The sequence below is a fragment of the Dermacentor andersoni genome, chromosome 1 (assembly GCF_023375885.2).
Source record: "Dermacentor andersoni chromosome 1, qqDerAnde1_hic_scaffold, whole genome shotgun sequence".
NCBI lineage: Eukaryota > Metazoa > Arthropoda > Arachnida > Ixodida > Ixodidae > Dermacentor > Dermacentor andersoni.
In genome coordinates, this window is record NC_092814.1 from 44,877,891 (window position 1) to 44,896,791 (window position 18,901).

General features: G+C 46.1%; 1 long non-coding RNA gene across 1 annotated transcript in view; it reads right to left on the bottom strand.

The window, feature by feature from the left end:
• Positions 1-212: 212 nt before the first annotated feature.
• The window catches only part of LOC140216513 (uncharacterized), a 63,204-nt gene continuing 44,515 nt past the window's right edge, over positions 213-18,901 (bottom strand). Inside the window, exon 2 of the long non-coding RNA XR_011893186.1 lies at positions 213-611. This is a non-coding gene — a long non-coding RNA (uncharacterized lncRNA). The remainder of the gene's footprint in view (positions 612-18,901) is intronic.

Here is an 18,901-nt window from a genome sequence, read left to right on the forward strand (position 1 = left end):
CTCGCCCGCTGGCTCCGCCCCTGGCCGCGAGCACTAAAGGGAACACATTGGGGGACTACAACGATGAACTATTATGATTGACTTTTGTTTCCTAATGTAGTTTCCCAAAGTAATCCTCCATGCAGTCCCCCATTGCGTTCCTTTTAGTGCTTTCGCAGTAGCCCCCGGAAGTGTTGACGGGCTCCCCAATTTTTTTTACGGAAACACACACATTTAAACCATCGCAGTCTCTTCTTTATTTATTCCATTCACAAATGAGGTGACGGTGTCCTTGCTGGTAGTGGATATTCAACGCCAACGATCATTATCTGGTGGTCCATAATGTGCGCAGGTGCATACTTTAGAAATGTGATTTCATTACAACTGCATTGCACGCCGAGCCGCGTTGCGTTGGGCCCGTGCTTCTTCTTTCGAGGCGTACTTTCGCCGTCGACCACGTGGCGTCGAAGGCCCGCCGAAGTAGATGCTCCTGGATCCATTTTGCAGCACGCAATGGAGACGAGCCAGCGCGCGCGTCCTTTTATGTGCAAGTGGCGAGTCCTCTCCCGTGACGTCACGAGCCTTTAGGCGCGCCGCGCGAACTAGGCGCTCCTTCGTATCACCGATAACACCTGCAAATGAGAAATCAACAGAAAATTCGGAGTGCGTTTGCCCGTAGGTGGTTTAGAGCCCAGGCCACCCTGAGGAAGTTTTGCAGCGCGAGACAGAGGCGTTACCTCCACTCCACCCCTGCAGGTGTTATCGGTGATACGAAGGAGCGCCTAGTTCGCACCGCGCGCCTAGCGGTCATTAATTTATTATACCTGGACATGTCTACATAACCACTTTGCATACATTAGAGAGTTTTAGAATAGGGGCCCCAATATTTTGGGGGCCCAAAGAGCTTTGCGGGTGTTAGCGTTGGGGCACGCAGGAGTGAAGAGTTTTAGAATAGGGCTTTGCGTTTGCAGATAGCGTCTTGCGCTGACAGCGCCACTACGGCGTCTAAGAAAAACGATTAAAAATAATTAAATAAAATATACCATCTTATGATATGAATAGTAATTTTGACTTGCGTGTATTCGCGTTTAATTACAATTTAGAGGTTATTCTTCAAGCAGCAAACAATTAGTTGTGCTTAGTTTGGAGCAACAAAACCAACTTTACGTGCCTTCACCAGCCAAGCTTAGCCGTGTTAGGCCTACGAGCCATAAAATCCACACTCGAATTCGGAATCAGCGGCGTCTAATGAATCAATCTTCATAACACACGCTAGTTGAGAGAAAACGATAACTGCAGTCACTTCTCCTAGCTTACGAACTTCCGCGAATCGAACCGCGAATCGAATTACCGCGAATCGAACCCAGTTTGGTGCTAGGTTAGAGCCGTCGCTTCGATGGGTGCCGCCATGTTTGTTGACGCAAAGCTTTTGGGAACGCTATTTGAGCTCCCACTAAATCGGTGAAATAGCGTTCCCAACGCAAAACCCAAACGCAGTTTGCGTCTCGCGCATGCGCAGTGGCTTCGACGCTATTTCTTTGGGGCCCCTATTCTAAAACTCTCTATTATGACCTTTTTCTATACAATACATGGATCTCATGCATACTATACTTACATTTTAGCGTTCCCACCATGAAATGTACCACCAACGCCGGACACAGGCAAAACGTCCAATGAGCCAAGTACCGCTCTTGCACTCAACGAAAAAAAAATGATATGCGACAGCTATACTAATTACTACATATCTTCATGTTTGGCATAACTTACTTTCCCAAGTCTCAATAGATACTTAAAATCTGGGAAGTTTGTTATACACGGGACAGAAAATTCTCGCAGCATCATTTGTCTCCATGCATCAATATCAATAGCGGGACCATCTGGCGACACCCTTGCCAATGCATTGGCCATTTCGTTGAAAAAAATAAGCGTTCAAGCTCAGAGACTTAAACTAATTGGACGTAAGTTAAATGGTCATGTACTAATTATTTGAACGCTCGCAAAGCCTGCGAGTCGCCAGAAGCAATGAGTGACGTGCATAACAACAAAGGACCAGTGACGACCACTACAGAATCGGAATTTCGAACGTACCCACTTTCTTTTATTTCCTTCAATCAGTTTTGTCATACATTTAGAAAAGAAGGCGGACCGTATTTTTTAATATATCGTTCAATGTTTTGTCCATCTTTTTTTTTTTATCATACGTCGTGCCGAATAGACTGTCGCGGCAATAATGGCGGCATTTATATATATGAGACTATGATAGAGGGTGAAAAGAATGGGAGAGAAAACAGGATCGAATGTTACGAAATACTGCTCCGGGCCTACGTAGTGCACGAGCTGTTTTGCTCACAAGCTCGCTGCTTTATTTCACCATTTCAATGGATACCATCTAGTGCGCAAATTTCGTAAAACTGATGGGCTCGTCGCTTTCACTGGGTGAGCAATGTCGCGTTGTCCTACAACTATCGCTTCAGGAGATTTGGGCCAGAAATCACCGCGCCGCGCAGTAAAATATGTCGTGTCAGTCGGAAGCCGTATTGCTTTTCTAAACTATCGGCAGGTGGGCTGAAGAGAGCAGGGAACTTCGCCTCGGTGTGCAAATTGTGAAAAGTGGTGTGACTTGCGCAAGTTACTCCTTTCGTAAATAAGAAAAACGCTCCTCGGTGACACTAGCGAGAAAACTTGCTTTTGTAACAGCCGAAAGCTACACACCTTCTGCCGCACAGCGCACAGTCTTCTCAGGATACCGCCCTCCAGATTTTTTTTTTCTTCTTTCCGAAATACAGAAAGAAGTGGTAAATACTGATGGAGACAGTCGCCAGAGCAAAACGCTATACTTGTCGAACACGTCGGGTAAGCGCGGCTACATTAGAAAAATTATGTTTTTCAAGAAAAAATGCAAAATTAAATACCAGTCAAACGCTATGCCTGAATTGCAATCGGAACAAAACAACATAATCTAAACAGACGCAGTTACAGCTTATCTCAATACACCTAGTTGTCACGCTACACCTGTGAGACATATTAGCGAAGCCGGGGCACACGATGCGACTAAATACAACGCGATGTAACTTTCACAATGACACAAAGCAACACAGTTCACGATGTAATGTGTTTAAGTGAGGGAGCAAACCCCGCGCTTTAATTCTCTCTCCCTGCCTCTCCCACACTCTCCAGACGCGCAAAAGCAGAGCGTGGCGCAGACACCTGACACCCCCTTAACATAATGACACGAAACCACCACCTTCAACCTTCACCTGTCAAAGACCCTCTTCCCAGGTGCACGGGGTAATTCGAGAGACAGTGCAATATCAGGCTGAACCGCGGCAAGTTTCGTTGCTTAATTAGAATGCATGGTGCGATGCAAGTTCATGGTGCTGTCAATGTACATAAACCCTTCTGCGATGCGTTAGGATGCATTTGCAGTGTTTGTGACTTTTCACCGGCCGTTGTGGCTTTGGCGCTGCGCTACCAAGCCCGAGGGCGCGGGACCGACAACCGGTCGCGGCGTCCATTTTTCTATGCGGGTGAAATGCAAAAACGCCCGTGTACCGTGCATTGGGTGCGCGTTAAAGTTCACCCCGGGTGTTCAAAATGAATCCGGAATCCTTCACTACGGTGTGCCTCACAGCCAAAATCGCTGTTTTGGCGCGTAAAATCCCACATTTTAATTTTAGGGTCGGCGATTTTTTTTTTTTTTTCTGTGTGCATTTTGTGCTGAAACAGCGTCCCTTTTGCAAGGTGCATGCGCCAGTTCTGGAGTCAGCGCGATTTTAGTTACACAACGACTCGCACCAAGAGCTTTCCATGATTGTCGCTTATATTGAATACGGCAACAAAGATTTTGCAGTTCGCGGACGTCAGTAATCGGAAACTAGGGAAGCTGCGCCACAGTTACAAAGGCGCGTGAGCTGCCAACACAGCCATTTCTGCCGCGTTCTGATTAGTGTACCTTCCAAAACACACAGCTTTATAAGTGATTCTCTTTCATGGTGTCTAGTTTCTGTGGCAGCCTTTCTAGTCTCCTCTTTCTTTTTTTCTTAATTCAGTGGATCAACAAGAGAGAGAGAAAGAATACAGAGAAAATACAGAGAAAAGCAGGGAGGTTAACCAGAGGTAGTTCCGGTTGGATACCCTGCACGGGGGGGAAGGGTTAAGGAGGATAAAAAGAGAAAGAGAGTGGAAGGGAGAGCGAGAGAGACTAGCACGAACAAAGCGCGTATACTATAGAGCGGTTGGGGGCGGCGTTCTTAAACTCTATCGTGAAGCCCCGTAGACCGCAGGAACCTTAATAACGCGAGTAAGGCCTTCAACGTGGATAATATTTCGGAGCACTGACCTAAAACTTTGAGTTTTGATAGTGGACGATTGTCCAACTGGTCCAGTACTCTGCACATCACTTGTCTCTGGGCACTACATCGCGGGCAGACACAGATAATATGTGCGAACGTCTCATCGCTGTTGCATGTGTCGCACGTGGGGCTGTTGGCCATTCCAATAAGGAAAGCATATGATTTAGTAAACGCAATGTCTAGCCACAGACGATACAGCATAGTCTATTCACGTCGTGGTAACCCAGGCGGGAGGTGCATCCGTATGTCCGGAGACAACGAACGCAAACGACACATGGTGAAAACGAGGAAATGCAAGAGTCAATACCATCCATAATAATGGTAAATTGGGCGTCGAAAAGAACAGGTCTCGAGCATTTAAAAGTTTTTGCACAAACAACCGACGATGATTGTCAGTGTAATAGCCCGACCGAACAGGCGAGAAAGTGCACGAGCGAGAGAGCTGGCGAACGAACCAACGAACGAGAGAGAGCGAGTGTTTGCCTTACCGAGTCCGACCACCGACCATCGATCGACCAGCGGCCAACCAGGAAAACTGCCGAAAGAGCCAAAGAAAACAGTCCAGAAAGAGGAGTCATCCGTACGACACGTCGGTATACATATACATACTAGTATCATACACGCTAGCAATACGCGACACGCTTAGGCTGAGATATTTCGTTCCGGTCCTTCCCAATAAGCTTGTGCCTTCATCCAAATAAACTGGATGCACTTCCCCTTATGTATAGTTAGGAAAGAACTAGGCAACTACTACTAAAGAACTAGGCCGCGAGCACAGCGCGCTGCGTCAGGCAAAGACAAGTTCACTTAGAAATTCGCGGCCGCATACGGACCTTAGAAGAGGCAGTAAAACGTTCGCGAGCATGGTCAGCTATCGATGTGTTATCGGTCATCTCTTGAAAGTAGGGGCATAAGAATACTCGAAACTTTCGAATCGAATACGGTGAGCAAAACGAGAACAAGGTGAAAACAGGAGCCAACGTTTCGACAAGTGGACTTGTCTTCTTCAAAGCGACATATGCTTTCCTCGCGACAGTATATATGAGTGGGGTTCTTCTAAAGGGGAGAGGGCGCAATACGGGTGGGTGCGGCAACGAGCGAGGGTGTCGAATTGAGAATAAAGGAGTGCTGTGCACAAGGCCAGCGACAAGACGACCGCCTGTCAATCACGTGTCAACGCCCTTGTGTCAGCCGGCGTCTCAACGGCGTGCACAGCAGCCCTCGTATTACCTGTTTCGCTGGTAGTCGTGGTCTACCATGTCTCTGAAAGAGACAATAGAAGGAGCGGCAGAAACCGGTGCTCGTGAAAAAAAAAAGAAAAGAAAATACTGAAATGGAATTGATAAATAAAAGGAAAAAGACGGAAAGAAAAAAAGCGAAAAATACGCTGAGAAACCAAAGAGAGAGAGAGAGAGAGAAAGGCAAAGGAAAGACAGGGACTTCAACTAGAGATTATCTCCGGTTGGCTACCCTGTACTGGGGGAGGGGCAAAGGGATGTGATAGATGAGAGAGAAAAGAAAAGGAAAGGAAAAAATCTAAGGAACCAACTAAGTTTTGTTGCCTATAGCTTGAAATTTAGCATACCGAATAGATTCTAAAGCTCCCTTTGAAACGTTTGCGCCTATTGGTTGCAATGTCTTGAACTTATGGATAAGGTATGATTATCTGTATTTTCTTTCTCGTACAGAACGGAAATTTGACTGTAACACACTACATCTTACAGTAAAATTTCCGCGATAGCAGACACGTCCGCGAGTGGAGCCGAAGGAGGGCAACAACAGGAGTGCGTTATTCGATAAGCACAAAGGTGCAATTAGTGTGGCGCTATGCATGCTGCTACACAATTCTTCCTCCGAGCGTCGAACGGAACGCGCCCTACTGATTTGGTGTGACTGCAGCACATGGTCATTCTGAATGCCGGTGTCTGCCCGGAGGCAGCGTAACGCCACTTTTCATGCGTGCAATCGCAGTCGTTTCATTTTTGAGAGCCCGTATTCCACGGGCCGAATACGTCCACTGCCTCGAACATGGTGGCTCGGCGGATGGCGTTCTGGTGCTGAGCACGATCGGCGCGCGTTCTATTCCTGGCCATGGCAGGCCCGCACATAGAGGGGAGCAAAAATGCAAAAACGGTCGCGTACTTCTATTTAAAAGCACCTTAAAGAGCCCCCGGTGGTGAAAATTAATCAGGACAGCGTAGCTCAAAGCCCAGGCGTTGCTTTGGGACGCTAACACCACCGCTCGCTTGTGTCTGCGTTTCGTTTCTTCTTATGTCCTTTTTTTTCTTTTTTTGCTGCGCTACATGCCACGCTTAGGCATTGAAAGAAATGCAGAACGGTGTCACTGGAGGCCGAATGCACAGCCGCCACGTGCCAGAAGAGCTGCCCAAACAATCGAATTGCGGCGAAGGTTGCTTCCTCATTCACATTCATCGGCGCTTACGCGCATTAATATGATAGCCCAAGGTGGCAGCCAAGGCAGAAGTCTGCAGAATGCGGCAGATGTGAGATGTCTCACGACTGAGTAGACGTCAAATGAAGTGTACATGTAACCGTCAAAAGTGGCAGCGAGTTTTGCTATATGCTTATCTGTGAAATTTGTCAACAATTGGCTTAAAGTCAATTTTCACTCAACGGATCATATCGAAGCAACAGCAATAACTTCAGCACTGAGTGCCGCATGAGGAAAAAGCGATGCGTGTCATTGATTCCGTTAAAGCCGCGTATTTTGTAACCGAGCGTCGTGGGCCGACCAGTCGAACACATGATTATCTGTGACGTCCACCAGACATGGAGGAAGAATGGACGAGTATAACGGACAAATGAAGAAAGGCGCACTGCGCAATTCTGCGCTTGTGAATGGTGTGCAGTTATTCCAATCCCGCTCGCAGCGTTCGAGCGCATCCGATGCGGCGGAAGAAAAACGGCAAAAAAGGGAAGATGAAACTCAATTTCGTGACGCTGACTGACTTTGCGCCGAATGTTATTCCGGTTCGAAATGTTATGCGAGTTCGATCGTACACGACCGACGGCTGCGTGATGGGCTGCCAGTTGGCGCCACAAAACAGGATTCCTGCATTATTGCGGCCTTGAGGACGCACTGGGACAGGGCCTGTTGTCGGGTCCGTTCCAAGGTCGAAATCTGTTACAAAACACCGCCGTTTGAAGCTTGTTTGGTCTACTAGAAAAAAAAAGCGAATTCGGAAAGTAAAATCACTCGAGTGCGTAGCGCAGGCAGCGCCTCGAAACGAGATCACAGCATAAAATTAGTTTCCATCATGCAAATCTGGCGCAGGAATGAAGTAGCCACATATAGAACAGGCAGTATGTAAAAAGAAGAGACCTTTCCTCCGTTGATGCCATTTTGATTCGATTTCGGCGCGCCATGTAAACACATAAATCCGGGCAAGTGGGCGAGAGCCGGGAGGTTTTCCCATCTGAAACGCTAATGCAGCCAATGTTGCCGTTTCCGCCCGCTGCAGATGAGATCATTGTAGGAAATCTCGTAAAGGCGCGCCATGCACAGCTCGGTCGGCGCACGAGGAAGTAGCGAAGGATTTTCGCGGCGAAGACGACGCTCGCGTGCCTTCGACGTAATCTCGGTTTCCACGCCGCGGGTAGTTGAGAACTGCGGCCGGTATGAGCGCACTTCATAATGCACGAATTCGGTGTGCGACTGCGCCGACTCGACAGACGGCGGCTCTAAGTCCTCTCTCGTACCCTTTCCTTTTCTTTCTCCTCTCGAGTTTGTTCATTCTCAGGGACGCGGATGCATGCAGTACGACGCGAAAGTTGATACTAACTTGGAGTCACGAGCTTTGGAGAGCCCAGCCAATTACATTCATATATCTATACAACTGCGGGCTGTCGAGGACATCTCCTTATCTCCTCGTATTCGCTGTCGTCGTTGCATTTATAAGCCACGAGCTAACTGGTACCAGCCCAATTCCAGAATCTTTACTGATGCATACGTCCACGACATCTATATACACTCTCAGGAGGGCGCTCATTCTTGCGATTCACAAGTCGTCTAAGCGAGGCGCTTGCGTAAATGTACGCGAAGGAAATAACTTGCTCGAAAAAAGAAAGATGTTCGCGGCACGCAAGTTATAGTCCTAGTCTTCGCGCTGCGAAGAACGCTGTCGACAGAGCCTCCAATCACACCGACCAGCCACGGCGGACCGCAGACAACGTCTGTGGTCAGGCAGCAGAGTGGGTGCAACGAAGTAGCCGTGTACACGGCACCACTAACCGGGATTAGTGCGCGTCCCTTGGTTCTCGCTCGCGTATACAGTGCGAAAAGGGCAATTCGTGCAGGCGTTTCCGAAGCCAAGGCTCTCAAGTCCCTAACGTGTCGGAAATCTCAGTCATTGGGGATCCCGCAAGGATCAACGCTCCATTCAGGCAGGCTTATTCGATTATTTTTCTCAGCGCTGTTTTCCTTGTGCATCTTTTTTTCGAAAGACGACTTCGCGGAGACGCCTCTTTTGCCTTTATCTTCATCGCATTTCACACGGTGATGTTTGTTCCCTTGATTTCTTTACCCGCCGTGGTTGCTTAGTGGCTATGGTGTTGGGCTGCTAAGCACGAGGTCGCGAGATCGAATCCCAGCCACGGCGGCCGCATTTCGACGGGGCGAAATGCGAGAACGCCCGTGCACCCAGGTGTACCCCAGGTGGTCCAATTTCCGGCGTGCCTCAGAGACTGGTTTTGGCACGTAAACCAACGTAATATTTTTTCATTGATTTGACGTTCGTTGCTCTGCGACGATAAAAAAAGGGGTAAAAACGCGATTCAAAACAGGAAGTAAAAGAAAAATAATCATGAACCGTTCCACTCTGTGAAGGTGGATGACCAGCGAAGCTGTTTAGCATACGACACAGAGGTGACACAGAATTTTTAACATAGGCACGGACTCACGTACCGTGGTTTTTATATACATTCGCGTGGACGACGGGACCACCGCCTATAGCAGTCTGAGGAAACTATAGACATGCGTGACGTTTCGACCGGACTGCCAACACGGGAGAGCGGAAGGAAAGTAGAAACGCAGGCGCTTGGAAGGCCGACAAAGAGAGGGCGGTGCGAACGTAGACATGGCCGACGCGGGTCAAAGTATAGTATCTGTGTGCACGGGAGCACTACCGTTGGCATTGCTGTCAACCACTATGTTTTTACTTCGCAGGCTTGTGCTTTCTTTTCTTTTTACGCTAAGAAAATCGACGACCCATGTTTGCTTCTGCTCCCATGCCCAAAAGTTTTCTGTGAAACCACTTGTGAGTGTTTTTACATGGCGATTCTTTTGTTGTGCTCGTGGGACGTTGAATTGAACCCTGGCCCCAACACCCTCTCTGAATCTCCGCTTGTCACTAAGTCCTTGCCAGATGACCCCTCTGAGCAGATGAGCATAATCTTCTTGCTCATAAAGGACATGCATACGCGTCCCTTAGAAAGGTGAAAGTTCCAGGCCGAGATTACTGTTGATGCTAAGGCCATAAGAAGGGGACAAAAATCACTTGAATCAAAAGTTTATGGTATTATGAAAAGGCTTGACGCGCTAGAGCAAAAATCGCAAAAGGTTGATAATGTCAGCCTGAAAGTTTCCAGCATAACGAAAACAATTGAAGAGTTAACACTCGGAATGATATTCTTGAATCTGAGCGCCGCGAATTTAATTAATCATAATATTTTTCAGCGCCGCGACAATTTAATTTTTCATGGTCTCTCTGATAATAACGAGACATGGCAGCAAACAGAATCGAATATAACCACATTAATTGGTAGTATTACCGACACACTTCCTGCAGACGCAGTCCAATGTGCGCGCCGCCTAGATTCGTATATGCCTAATAAATCCCGTCCTGTTATCGTGAAGTTCGCAAGCTTCAAAACCAGAGAGAAACTACTGTCGCTACGAAGTCAATTGAAGCATAAGAACATTAATCTAAGTGAGGATTCTTCCGTTGCTACACGAACCACGCGAAGAAAACGGATAACATTCGGTAAGAGCCAAGCCTCTTCTGAACCTTTCGATTTTCGATATAAGTTAATCCTCAACGGAAAATCATACGTGTACAACGCAAATTCAGATCAAATTGAAGACATCAAGCAACGCAGTGATAATGTAGCCCCCACCCCCCTACCCGCGTGCATATCTTGTTCCGCCACGTACTCCGATCAATGAAATCGCGAGGGCCAGTGGTTCATCTTCTTTATTATTATTATTATTATTATTATTATTATTATTATTATTATTATTATTTAGGAGATGTAGCCTTTAATTGGCGCCGGCTACTCCTTTTCCCATAGTGACTTAAAGATAAAAGAATAAAACATAACAAAAATAGGGAAATCATAACAACACAAATTCCAGTAGCATAAGTACACTAATGTCACACTATAACTGAAAGACAACTCCAAATCATAAAAACACAAAGCCCAGTCACGTAAGTAGACTAATGCCACACTAAAACTGAAAATCAACTCAGAAACACAGCAACACAAAGTCCAGACACATATGTGCACTAAAGTAAAGACAAATTCCGGTCACTTAGCTAGACTAAAATAAGGGCACATAAGAAATAACGGATTACATTCTTACGAAGTTGCAACAAACCAGGCATTGGATGGGCAAAAGTCGGGTAAAAGGATAACGTAGAATGCGCTATCACGTTTAAACAGTCTACTCAATACTTTCCGAGAATATTGCTCGCTTCTAGAAATCTTTGAAGTGCCTTGTAACGTTCGTCTTTGCAATGAGTACGTTGGCCAATGACCTAATATCTTCCTAAGGCTGACGGGCCTACGATCCAATGCCACTAAATCAAGTGCTAAGTGTTGTTTGTTTCTGTCGTGTCATGGACATTCTAGCAGAAGATGCTGTACATCTTCATCAGCGTGGCCACAAGTGCATTCCGTACTATCAGCTCTTGAAATCTTATGTAGAAAGTGTTTTGTATACTCGGTACCGAGCCGCAGACGATGAATCAGCATTTCAAAGGCTCTGGTTGTACTTAATGTGGACGGGATTTTAAATTGAAGTGATGGGTCAGTGTGAAATAAATCTGAAGCTTTCGAGTTCGGATCAAACCATGCCATATTGCAACCACGGGCTGATATCTGTCTTAGTATGCGGCGCAATTCGCCTTGTGTTAGAGGGAGACCATGTGTGGCGTTAACATGCGCTTGCCCAGCTGCCTTATCTGCTGCAACATTCCCAGGGATATTGCAGTGGCCAGGTATCTAGTGGAATATTACCGTTCGATTTTCTTTACTCGCTTTTGTGAGTTCCTTAAGTATCTCGTTAACTAACGCCATGCTTTGCGAATTGTTGATGGCACTATGAAGTGAAGACAAAGCTGCCTGCGGGTCACAATGGATGACCCATTGTTCCCCTTTTTGCATTGAATTTATGTAGCGTAGCATAGACAACTTGCAAAAAGCTCTGCTGTTGTTGATGACGTCGTGTGAGATAGTTTAAACGTTTGTATTTGGTTCATTTCCTCAAGTTTCAGTTTTATATTCTAACGTGAGAAGCTCCTTCAACAAATACGATTCTTTATCTCCTGCAACTGACACATTCTGCAAAAATCATTGCGCTTACTGAAACATGGTTGCCTGCGCATGTCACTGACACAGAAGTGTTTCACGGTGCTGGGCAATTTCGTGTTCATCGCTGCGATCGTACTGCGCGCAGAGGATGTGGCGTCCTTTTGACAATTTCAAATGACATTCCTTCTTCTCTTGTCTGTACCAACGACGATCTAGAGGCTGTCTGGGTTTCCGTAACTCTTGGTCACGAACACTTCATCATAGGTGTGTGCTATCGCTCACCCTCTGCACGACCTACCTTTTTCCATGACCTGCACGACAGTATAAACCTTGTTCGCACGCGATTTCCTTCATCTCCCATCCTACTTCTGGGTGATTTTAATCTTCTAAACATAACCTGGAACGATCAACCTTTTTCACTCTCTCCCTTTTCGGCACAAGCTAAGGAGTTTTTAGACCTGTGCTAAGTTGTTTCATTGTCACAACTCGTAACACCACCTACACGTGTAGCTTCTAATGCCACAAGCACTCTTGACCTGGTTTTGACGTCCCAACCTGATACAATCTCGGAGATTACACACCCACCTGGCACAAGCGATCACTGCCTACTTGCATTTTCAATTAACACTTCAACTCCCAAACCAAATAAAATCAGAAAAACTATACACATTTACGAAAACGCTAACTTTACCACCATAAATAATAAATTAGCTGCATTTCTCGGCACTTACCTACTGAATTTTGAAAATCGTTCGTTTCAGCACAATTGGGACATGTTCGCCGCTAAAGTTCAGGAACTAACGGAAAAGTACATTCCATTACGCATCATTACCTCCAATTCTGATGCTCCTTGGCACAATCGGCGTACAAGATCAATCCATGACCTTAGGGCAGCCAGGAGGATACAAAAGAAGATTCAGCGTCGAATGAATAGATTAGCGTCGGAACGTTGGGCAACGTTTTGCCAAACACTCGACCCCCGCAAGCCACTGTCTCACATTTGGAAAACGGTGCAAGGTCTGCGTTGCCTTTCGGAACAGCGTTTTCCATTCAAGGCACTCGCGCTTTTCCAAGGGCGGCAAGACATCGATGTCGCAGAAGACTTTTGTGTGCGAATGGCAGACCAAGCGACACGCCCAGATCCTCCAGCCCGAGATGATGTCCCCCATTCCCGAGATTGCCGCATGGACCTTCCTTTTACAATGGAGGAGCTCGAGGCGGCACTAGCTCTCTGCAGGCGCTCATCATCTCCGGGTCCAGATGGTATATCATACCGAGCCTTGTGCTATCTCGGAGAATCCGCACGGACAGCACTATTGAGTCTCTACAACACCTCATGGCAGGAGGGAAATGTTCCTGACGAATGGAAAGTGAGCCGCCTGGTGCCAATATTGAAGCAGGGCAAATCCCCACTAGAGCTCAGCTCTTACCGCCCGATAGCGTTGGCCAGCTGTGTAGGAAAGATAATGGAACGGATGATCCTTGGCCGCCTGGAATGGTACCTTGAACACTACAAGATTTATCCGAGTTCCATGGCTGGTTTCCGACGTGACCGCTCTTCCATCGACAATGTAGTTGATCTCGTTTCATATGTCCAGCACGAAAGGTCCCGTAAACGTTTATCTGCAGCTTTATTCTTAGATGTGAAAGGGGCATACGATAACGTATTGCATGAGGCTATTCTCGACGCTCTTGTGACGGTTGGCCTAGGTGGCCGAGTATTTTTATGGATTGCAAGCTACCTATCTGCAAGATCATTCTATGTATTAACTGACGATGGCCCAACTACGCGACGCTATACCAGCAAGGGCGTTCCTCAAGGCGGTGCTCTCAGCCCGACGCTATTCAACCTCGCTCTTATTGGGCTTGCTGAACACTTGCCAACTACCACCAAAATTTCAGTATACGCAGACGACATCTGTCTCTGGACTTCGGCAGTCACACGTCCTCAGATACGTGCACGGCTTCAGAGAGCGGCTACTTTGACAGCGAGCTACTTGTGTGAACAAGGTCTCAGCATATCGCCAGAAAAATGCGCCCTAGTGGCGTTTACTCGCAAACCAATGACGCCTTATGTCATCTCAATCAACGGGCGGACCATTTCCTATGTCAGAACCTACAGATTTCTAGGCGTAATTATCGACCGAGACCTCTGTTGGAGCCCGCACGTGGCTTACATGAAGCGACGCCTAACAGCAACCTCCCAGTTGTTTAAATACCTGACAGGAAAGACGTGGGGGATGTCAGTAGACGCAATGCTGAGACTCTACAGAGCTCTCTTTCTCGGTTTTTTAAGATACAGTCTACCTGTACTGAACAACACCTGCAAGACAAATATTCGTGTTCTGCAAGCAGCGCAAGCTCAAGCACTCAGAGTTTGTCTTGGTTTGCCGAGATGCACGTCAACTGAGGCAACTATTGCGATTGCTCGGGACCATCCAATGCAGACTCACATCACGGTGGAAACCCTGAGAACGCATATCAGACATTTGGCACGGGCCCCCTATCACCACCTTGCAACACTACCTTCAGACAGGCACCAAGCATCATTCTCAAAAACTATTATCAAGTACAACGACAAACTTCCCTCGGGCTTCACCGCTGCATCTAAACCATCGATGCCCCCTTGGTGCCTTGTCAGCCCCACAGTCCATCTCAACGTGCCAGGAATCGGGAAAAAGTCTGAGCTGTCATCGCCTGTGCTGAAACAACTGTCTCTGCTTCTTCTGCACGAGAGGTACGCAGACAGTGCACATATTTATACTGACGGTTCCACAAACATCCAGTGTTCGTCCGGTGCTGCAGTCGTCCCAGAAAGAGGTATTACCATCAGCTTTAGGACTGACCACCCAACGACATCTACATCTGCGGAACTAGCTGCTCTTCGAGCTGCAGTTTGTTTTGTCAATCGGGAACCACCTCGACAATGGTCAATTTTCAGCGACTCAAAGGCAGCCCTACAATCTGTACTATCAGCTCTGCGTCGCGGGCCATCTGAACAGCTCGTATTCGATATTAGATGCCTACTTCATACATCACATGAGAAAGGACATCACGTGACGTTTCAGTGGCTGCCAAGTCACTGCGGCGTCATCGGAAATGAAGACGCCGATAAAGCCGCTCGGACAGCTCTTGAAGACACACAGGAAGAGGCCATACCACTTTCACGTTCCGACGCAGCCAGCAGACTTCAAGTGCTTGCACAGGAGATCACGCTCTCTCTATGGTGCACACCAAGCAGCCAGACCAACCGCAGCGATCATCAACACGACCTGCCCTCCTTGATGCATCTCTGTATGCCAACCGGACTCCGCCGAAGTGAGGCCACCCTGCTTTATCGCTTATGGCTAGGGGTGGCCTTCACGAAATCTTACTCGTTTCGCATTGGAATGGCCGACAACGCTCTCTGCAATGCCTGTCTTTGCGAGGAGACGCTGGAACACATTCTGTGCGACTGTCCTGAATATAATGTTCAGAGACAGTCCATGGCGTCCGTTCTAGCGCACCTTGACAGTAGACCATTGTCAGTTGCAACCATTTTCACATATCGCCGACTGAAGACATCGCAGCTGAAGGCGACGAAGGGACTACTTCGGTTTATGAAGGATACGGGCTTGGACAAGCGACTGTGACAGTGATGTCACGTACCACACAAGAGTGACAGACTGTAACCAACGATGTGTGTGCCGTGTTATGTGCCCTCTATCTCTTCTCCCCATCTTTCATCCCCCCCATCCCCCTCCCATGTGTAGGGTAGCAAACCGGTTTGGCAAAACTGGTTAACCTCCCTGCCTTCCTTCTCCACTTTTTCCTTCCTTCCTTAAGCGCTTATGTAACCGCAAAAAAAACCGCCTATATCGCTCGGCAAAACACTCGCCAACTGACACACGCTGGTCTGCTTATAAGTCCGCATTCGACACGTACATAACAGCACTAAATAACGCTAAATATCTAACTTTCTATCGAACGTATTTCCATCAATGTTTAAGAATAACGTTAAAAAGTTTCGGGGTGTAATAAACCCCTTGCATGATGAGCACCTAACTCTGCAAGACCCTTTTGGCATCCTTATACCTAAGGAACAGTGCGCTGCCGCCCTTAATGACGCATTTGTGCAAAGTTTTTCTGTCCCTTGCATTGACCACCTACCTCCTCCTCGCCAGTACGATTATATAGTTATGCCACCAGTGATCGTGGATACGGCTGGCGTTGCGAAACTAATAAATTCCCTGAACCAACACTCATCGCCTGGTTACGACTCTATAAACTCAAAATTTCTAAAAATACCGACGCAGCTAGTTCTGTTATACTACCAAAACTTTTTCAGCAATCACTGGATACATCTACTCAACCTAGCCAATGGAAAATTGGGAAGCTGGTTCCACTGCATAAACCAGGTAACAAAAATTTAACAGCTAATTATCGCCCCATCTCACTATCAAGCACTTGCTGTAAATTGCTCTAACATATAATTTTCAAACATCTTGTTAACTTCCTGGAATCCAATGCATTTTTCACACCAGCTCAGCATGGATTTAGCAAAATATATTCATGTGAAACACAGCTTGAAATCTTTACTCAAAAATCGTATTCTCGATCGTTCGTCATTTGCAGATTACATTTTTTAAGACTTCGCTAAAGCATATTTGATAAGGTCTGTCATAAACTTTTATTTTATTACCTAAGTCAGCTGAACCTTGAAACTAACATTCTGAAGTGGATTGAATGCTTCCTATCTAATCGCTCTAAATTTGTGACCGCAAACGGCCATAACTCCCCACTTCGAAGCGTAATTTCCGGTGTACCACAAGGTTCAGTACTCGGTCCTCTTTTCTTTTTCATATATATTAACGACCTCCCTTCCTCACTATCATCCGACATTCACTTATTTGCTGATGATTGTGTTATCTTTCGTGAAATACCTAACGCATATGATGCTAACCACCGCCAGTCTGATATAATTAGTGTAGCTAACTGGTGCAAACATTTACTAATGGAACTAAACGTTGGCAAATGTGAAGTGATAATAGGGGTATAGTGATGATAGTGATAAGTGAGCATAACTAATAGCATGCATACATATTACCTAAATAATGTTCCCTTGGAATTAGTTTACTCTTATATATACCTAGGTATGCATATCTCTGCTAATTTATCTTGGAATGCTCATATCGAGTACGTCATCCGCAATGCTAACCGCATGCTTGGCTACCTACGCTGTAACGTTTCAACCACCCCTTCATCCCTAAAAATTATTCTTTATACTACCCTTATACGTCCGCAACTTGAATATACATGCGCTGTTTGGGATCCTGCCATTGACAAACTAATTAATTCATTAGAAATCATGTGAAATATTTCAGTTCGTTTCATCTTACGTAATGACCACAGAACTGCAAGTGTGTCTGCCATGAAAACCAGCCTATCACTTACCCCACTTTCTTCTCGTCGTAAAATCACACGTTTAGTTTTTTTTCATAAATTATACCATCATTCAACATTTCGCAACGGATTTCATTTTTCAGCCACAATACGTATCACCTCGAATCGACCACCATTATAAAGTTGGTCTTGACTCAGGTCACACTAAAACTTTTTGCAGTCATTTTTTTCTTCGGTAACCCACGGAATGGAACCACTTTCCTGGTGAAGTGTTATCTATTTACGATAACCTAAGATTTCGAGCAGCTCTAGCTAACATTGTGTAATCGAAGCATTTTTTGTGTTTTACTGTGCGGTTGTAACCTAAGCGCATCTGTATTTACCGCTTTACTATCTTAGTTTGCTACCAATTTATCATGACGTTGTAAGCCCTAGCTAAAACTGTATAATCAGAAGCCTTTGTACTTAGACGCTCGAACTGCTTACAGTTGTTTCTTTTCTCATTTGCTGTAACCCACTCCCCTCTTTAATGCCTTTGGCCCTCAGGGTAATAATAAACAAATAAATAAATAAATGAATAAATAAATAAATAACTATCTGGTACAGGTTCTATTTGGGTCCAAGATAAAGGTCCAAGTTCGCGGAGTGTTTGAAGCCTGCTTCGCCTCCGCCATGTGTCGGCCTGGCATTGCACTATCTCCAGGATCGCCACATGGTTTTTTTGCACACGCAGAACAAAAATGCACGGAACCCTAGCCATAACCAGCTTCACTGTAAAAAGAAAAGAAATATTTTTCTTGAGGACGTTTACGTCAGGACGCACGTTTCAGCGGTCGCAAAATGTGGCGGCAGCATTTCGAAAGACCACGCGTAGCCAATAGGGCATCAACCTGTAAATGTTACATCTATCGTCACTTGTTTTCTTATGTCGAAGGGAGCAAAAATTTTCACAGCAAAGGATACTCACAGTCCTGGTCATCTAAGCTTGACTGCGTAAAAGTGGCTGATGAAAACATAACAAAATACTGCCAGTCTTCTCTGAACCAAGCGAAGTCAGGTGTTTCACGATGAGAATCAAAACAGGCAAAAACATAAAATGCTATCAGGCTTCTCTGAACCAAGCGAAGTCAGGTGTTTCACGATGAGAATCAAAACAGGCAAAAACACAAAATGCTATCAGGCTTCTCTGAACCAAGCGAAGTCAGGTGTTTCACGATGATAATCAAAACAGGCAAAAACATAAAATGCTATCAGGCTTCTCTGAACCAGGCGAAGTCAGGTGTTTCACGATGATAATCAAAACAGGCAAAAACATAAAATGCTATCAGGCTTCTCTGAACCAAGCGAAGTCAGGTGTTTCACGATGAGAATCAAAACAGGCAAAAACAAAATGCTATCAGGCTTCTCTGAACCAAGCGAAGTCAGGTGTTTCACGATGATAATCAAAACAGGCAAAAACATAAAATGCTATCAGGCTTCTCTGAACCAAGCGAAGTCAGGTGTTTCACGATGAGAATCAAAACAGGCAAAAACATAAAATGCTATCAGGCTTCTCTGAACCAAGCGAAGTCAGGTGTTTCACGATGAGAATCAAAACAGGCAGACGACCTTGAAGCTGAAGTTTCTTGTTTCAGGCT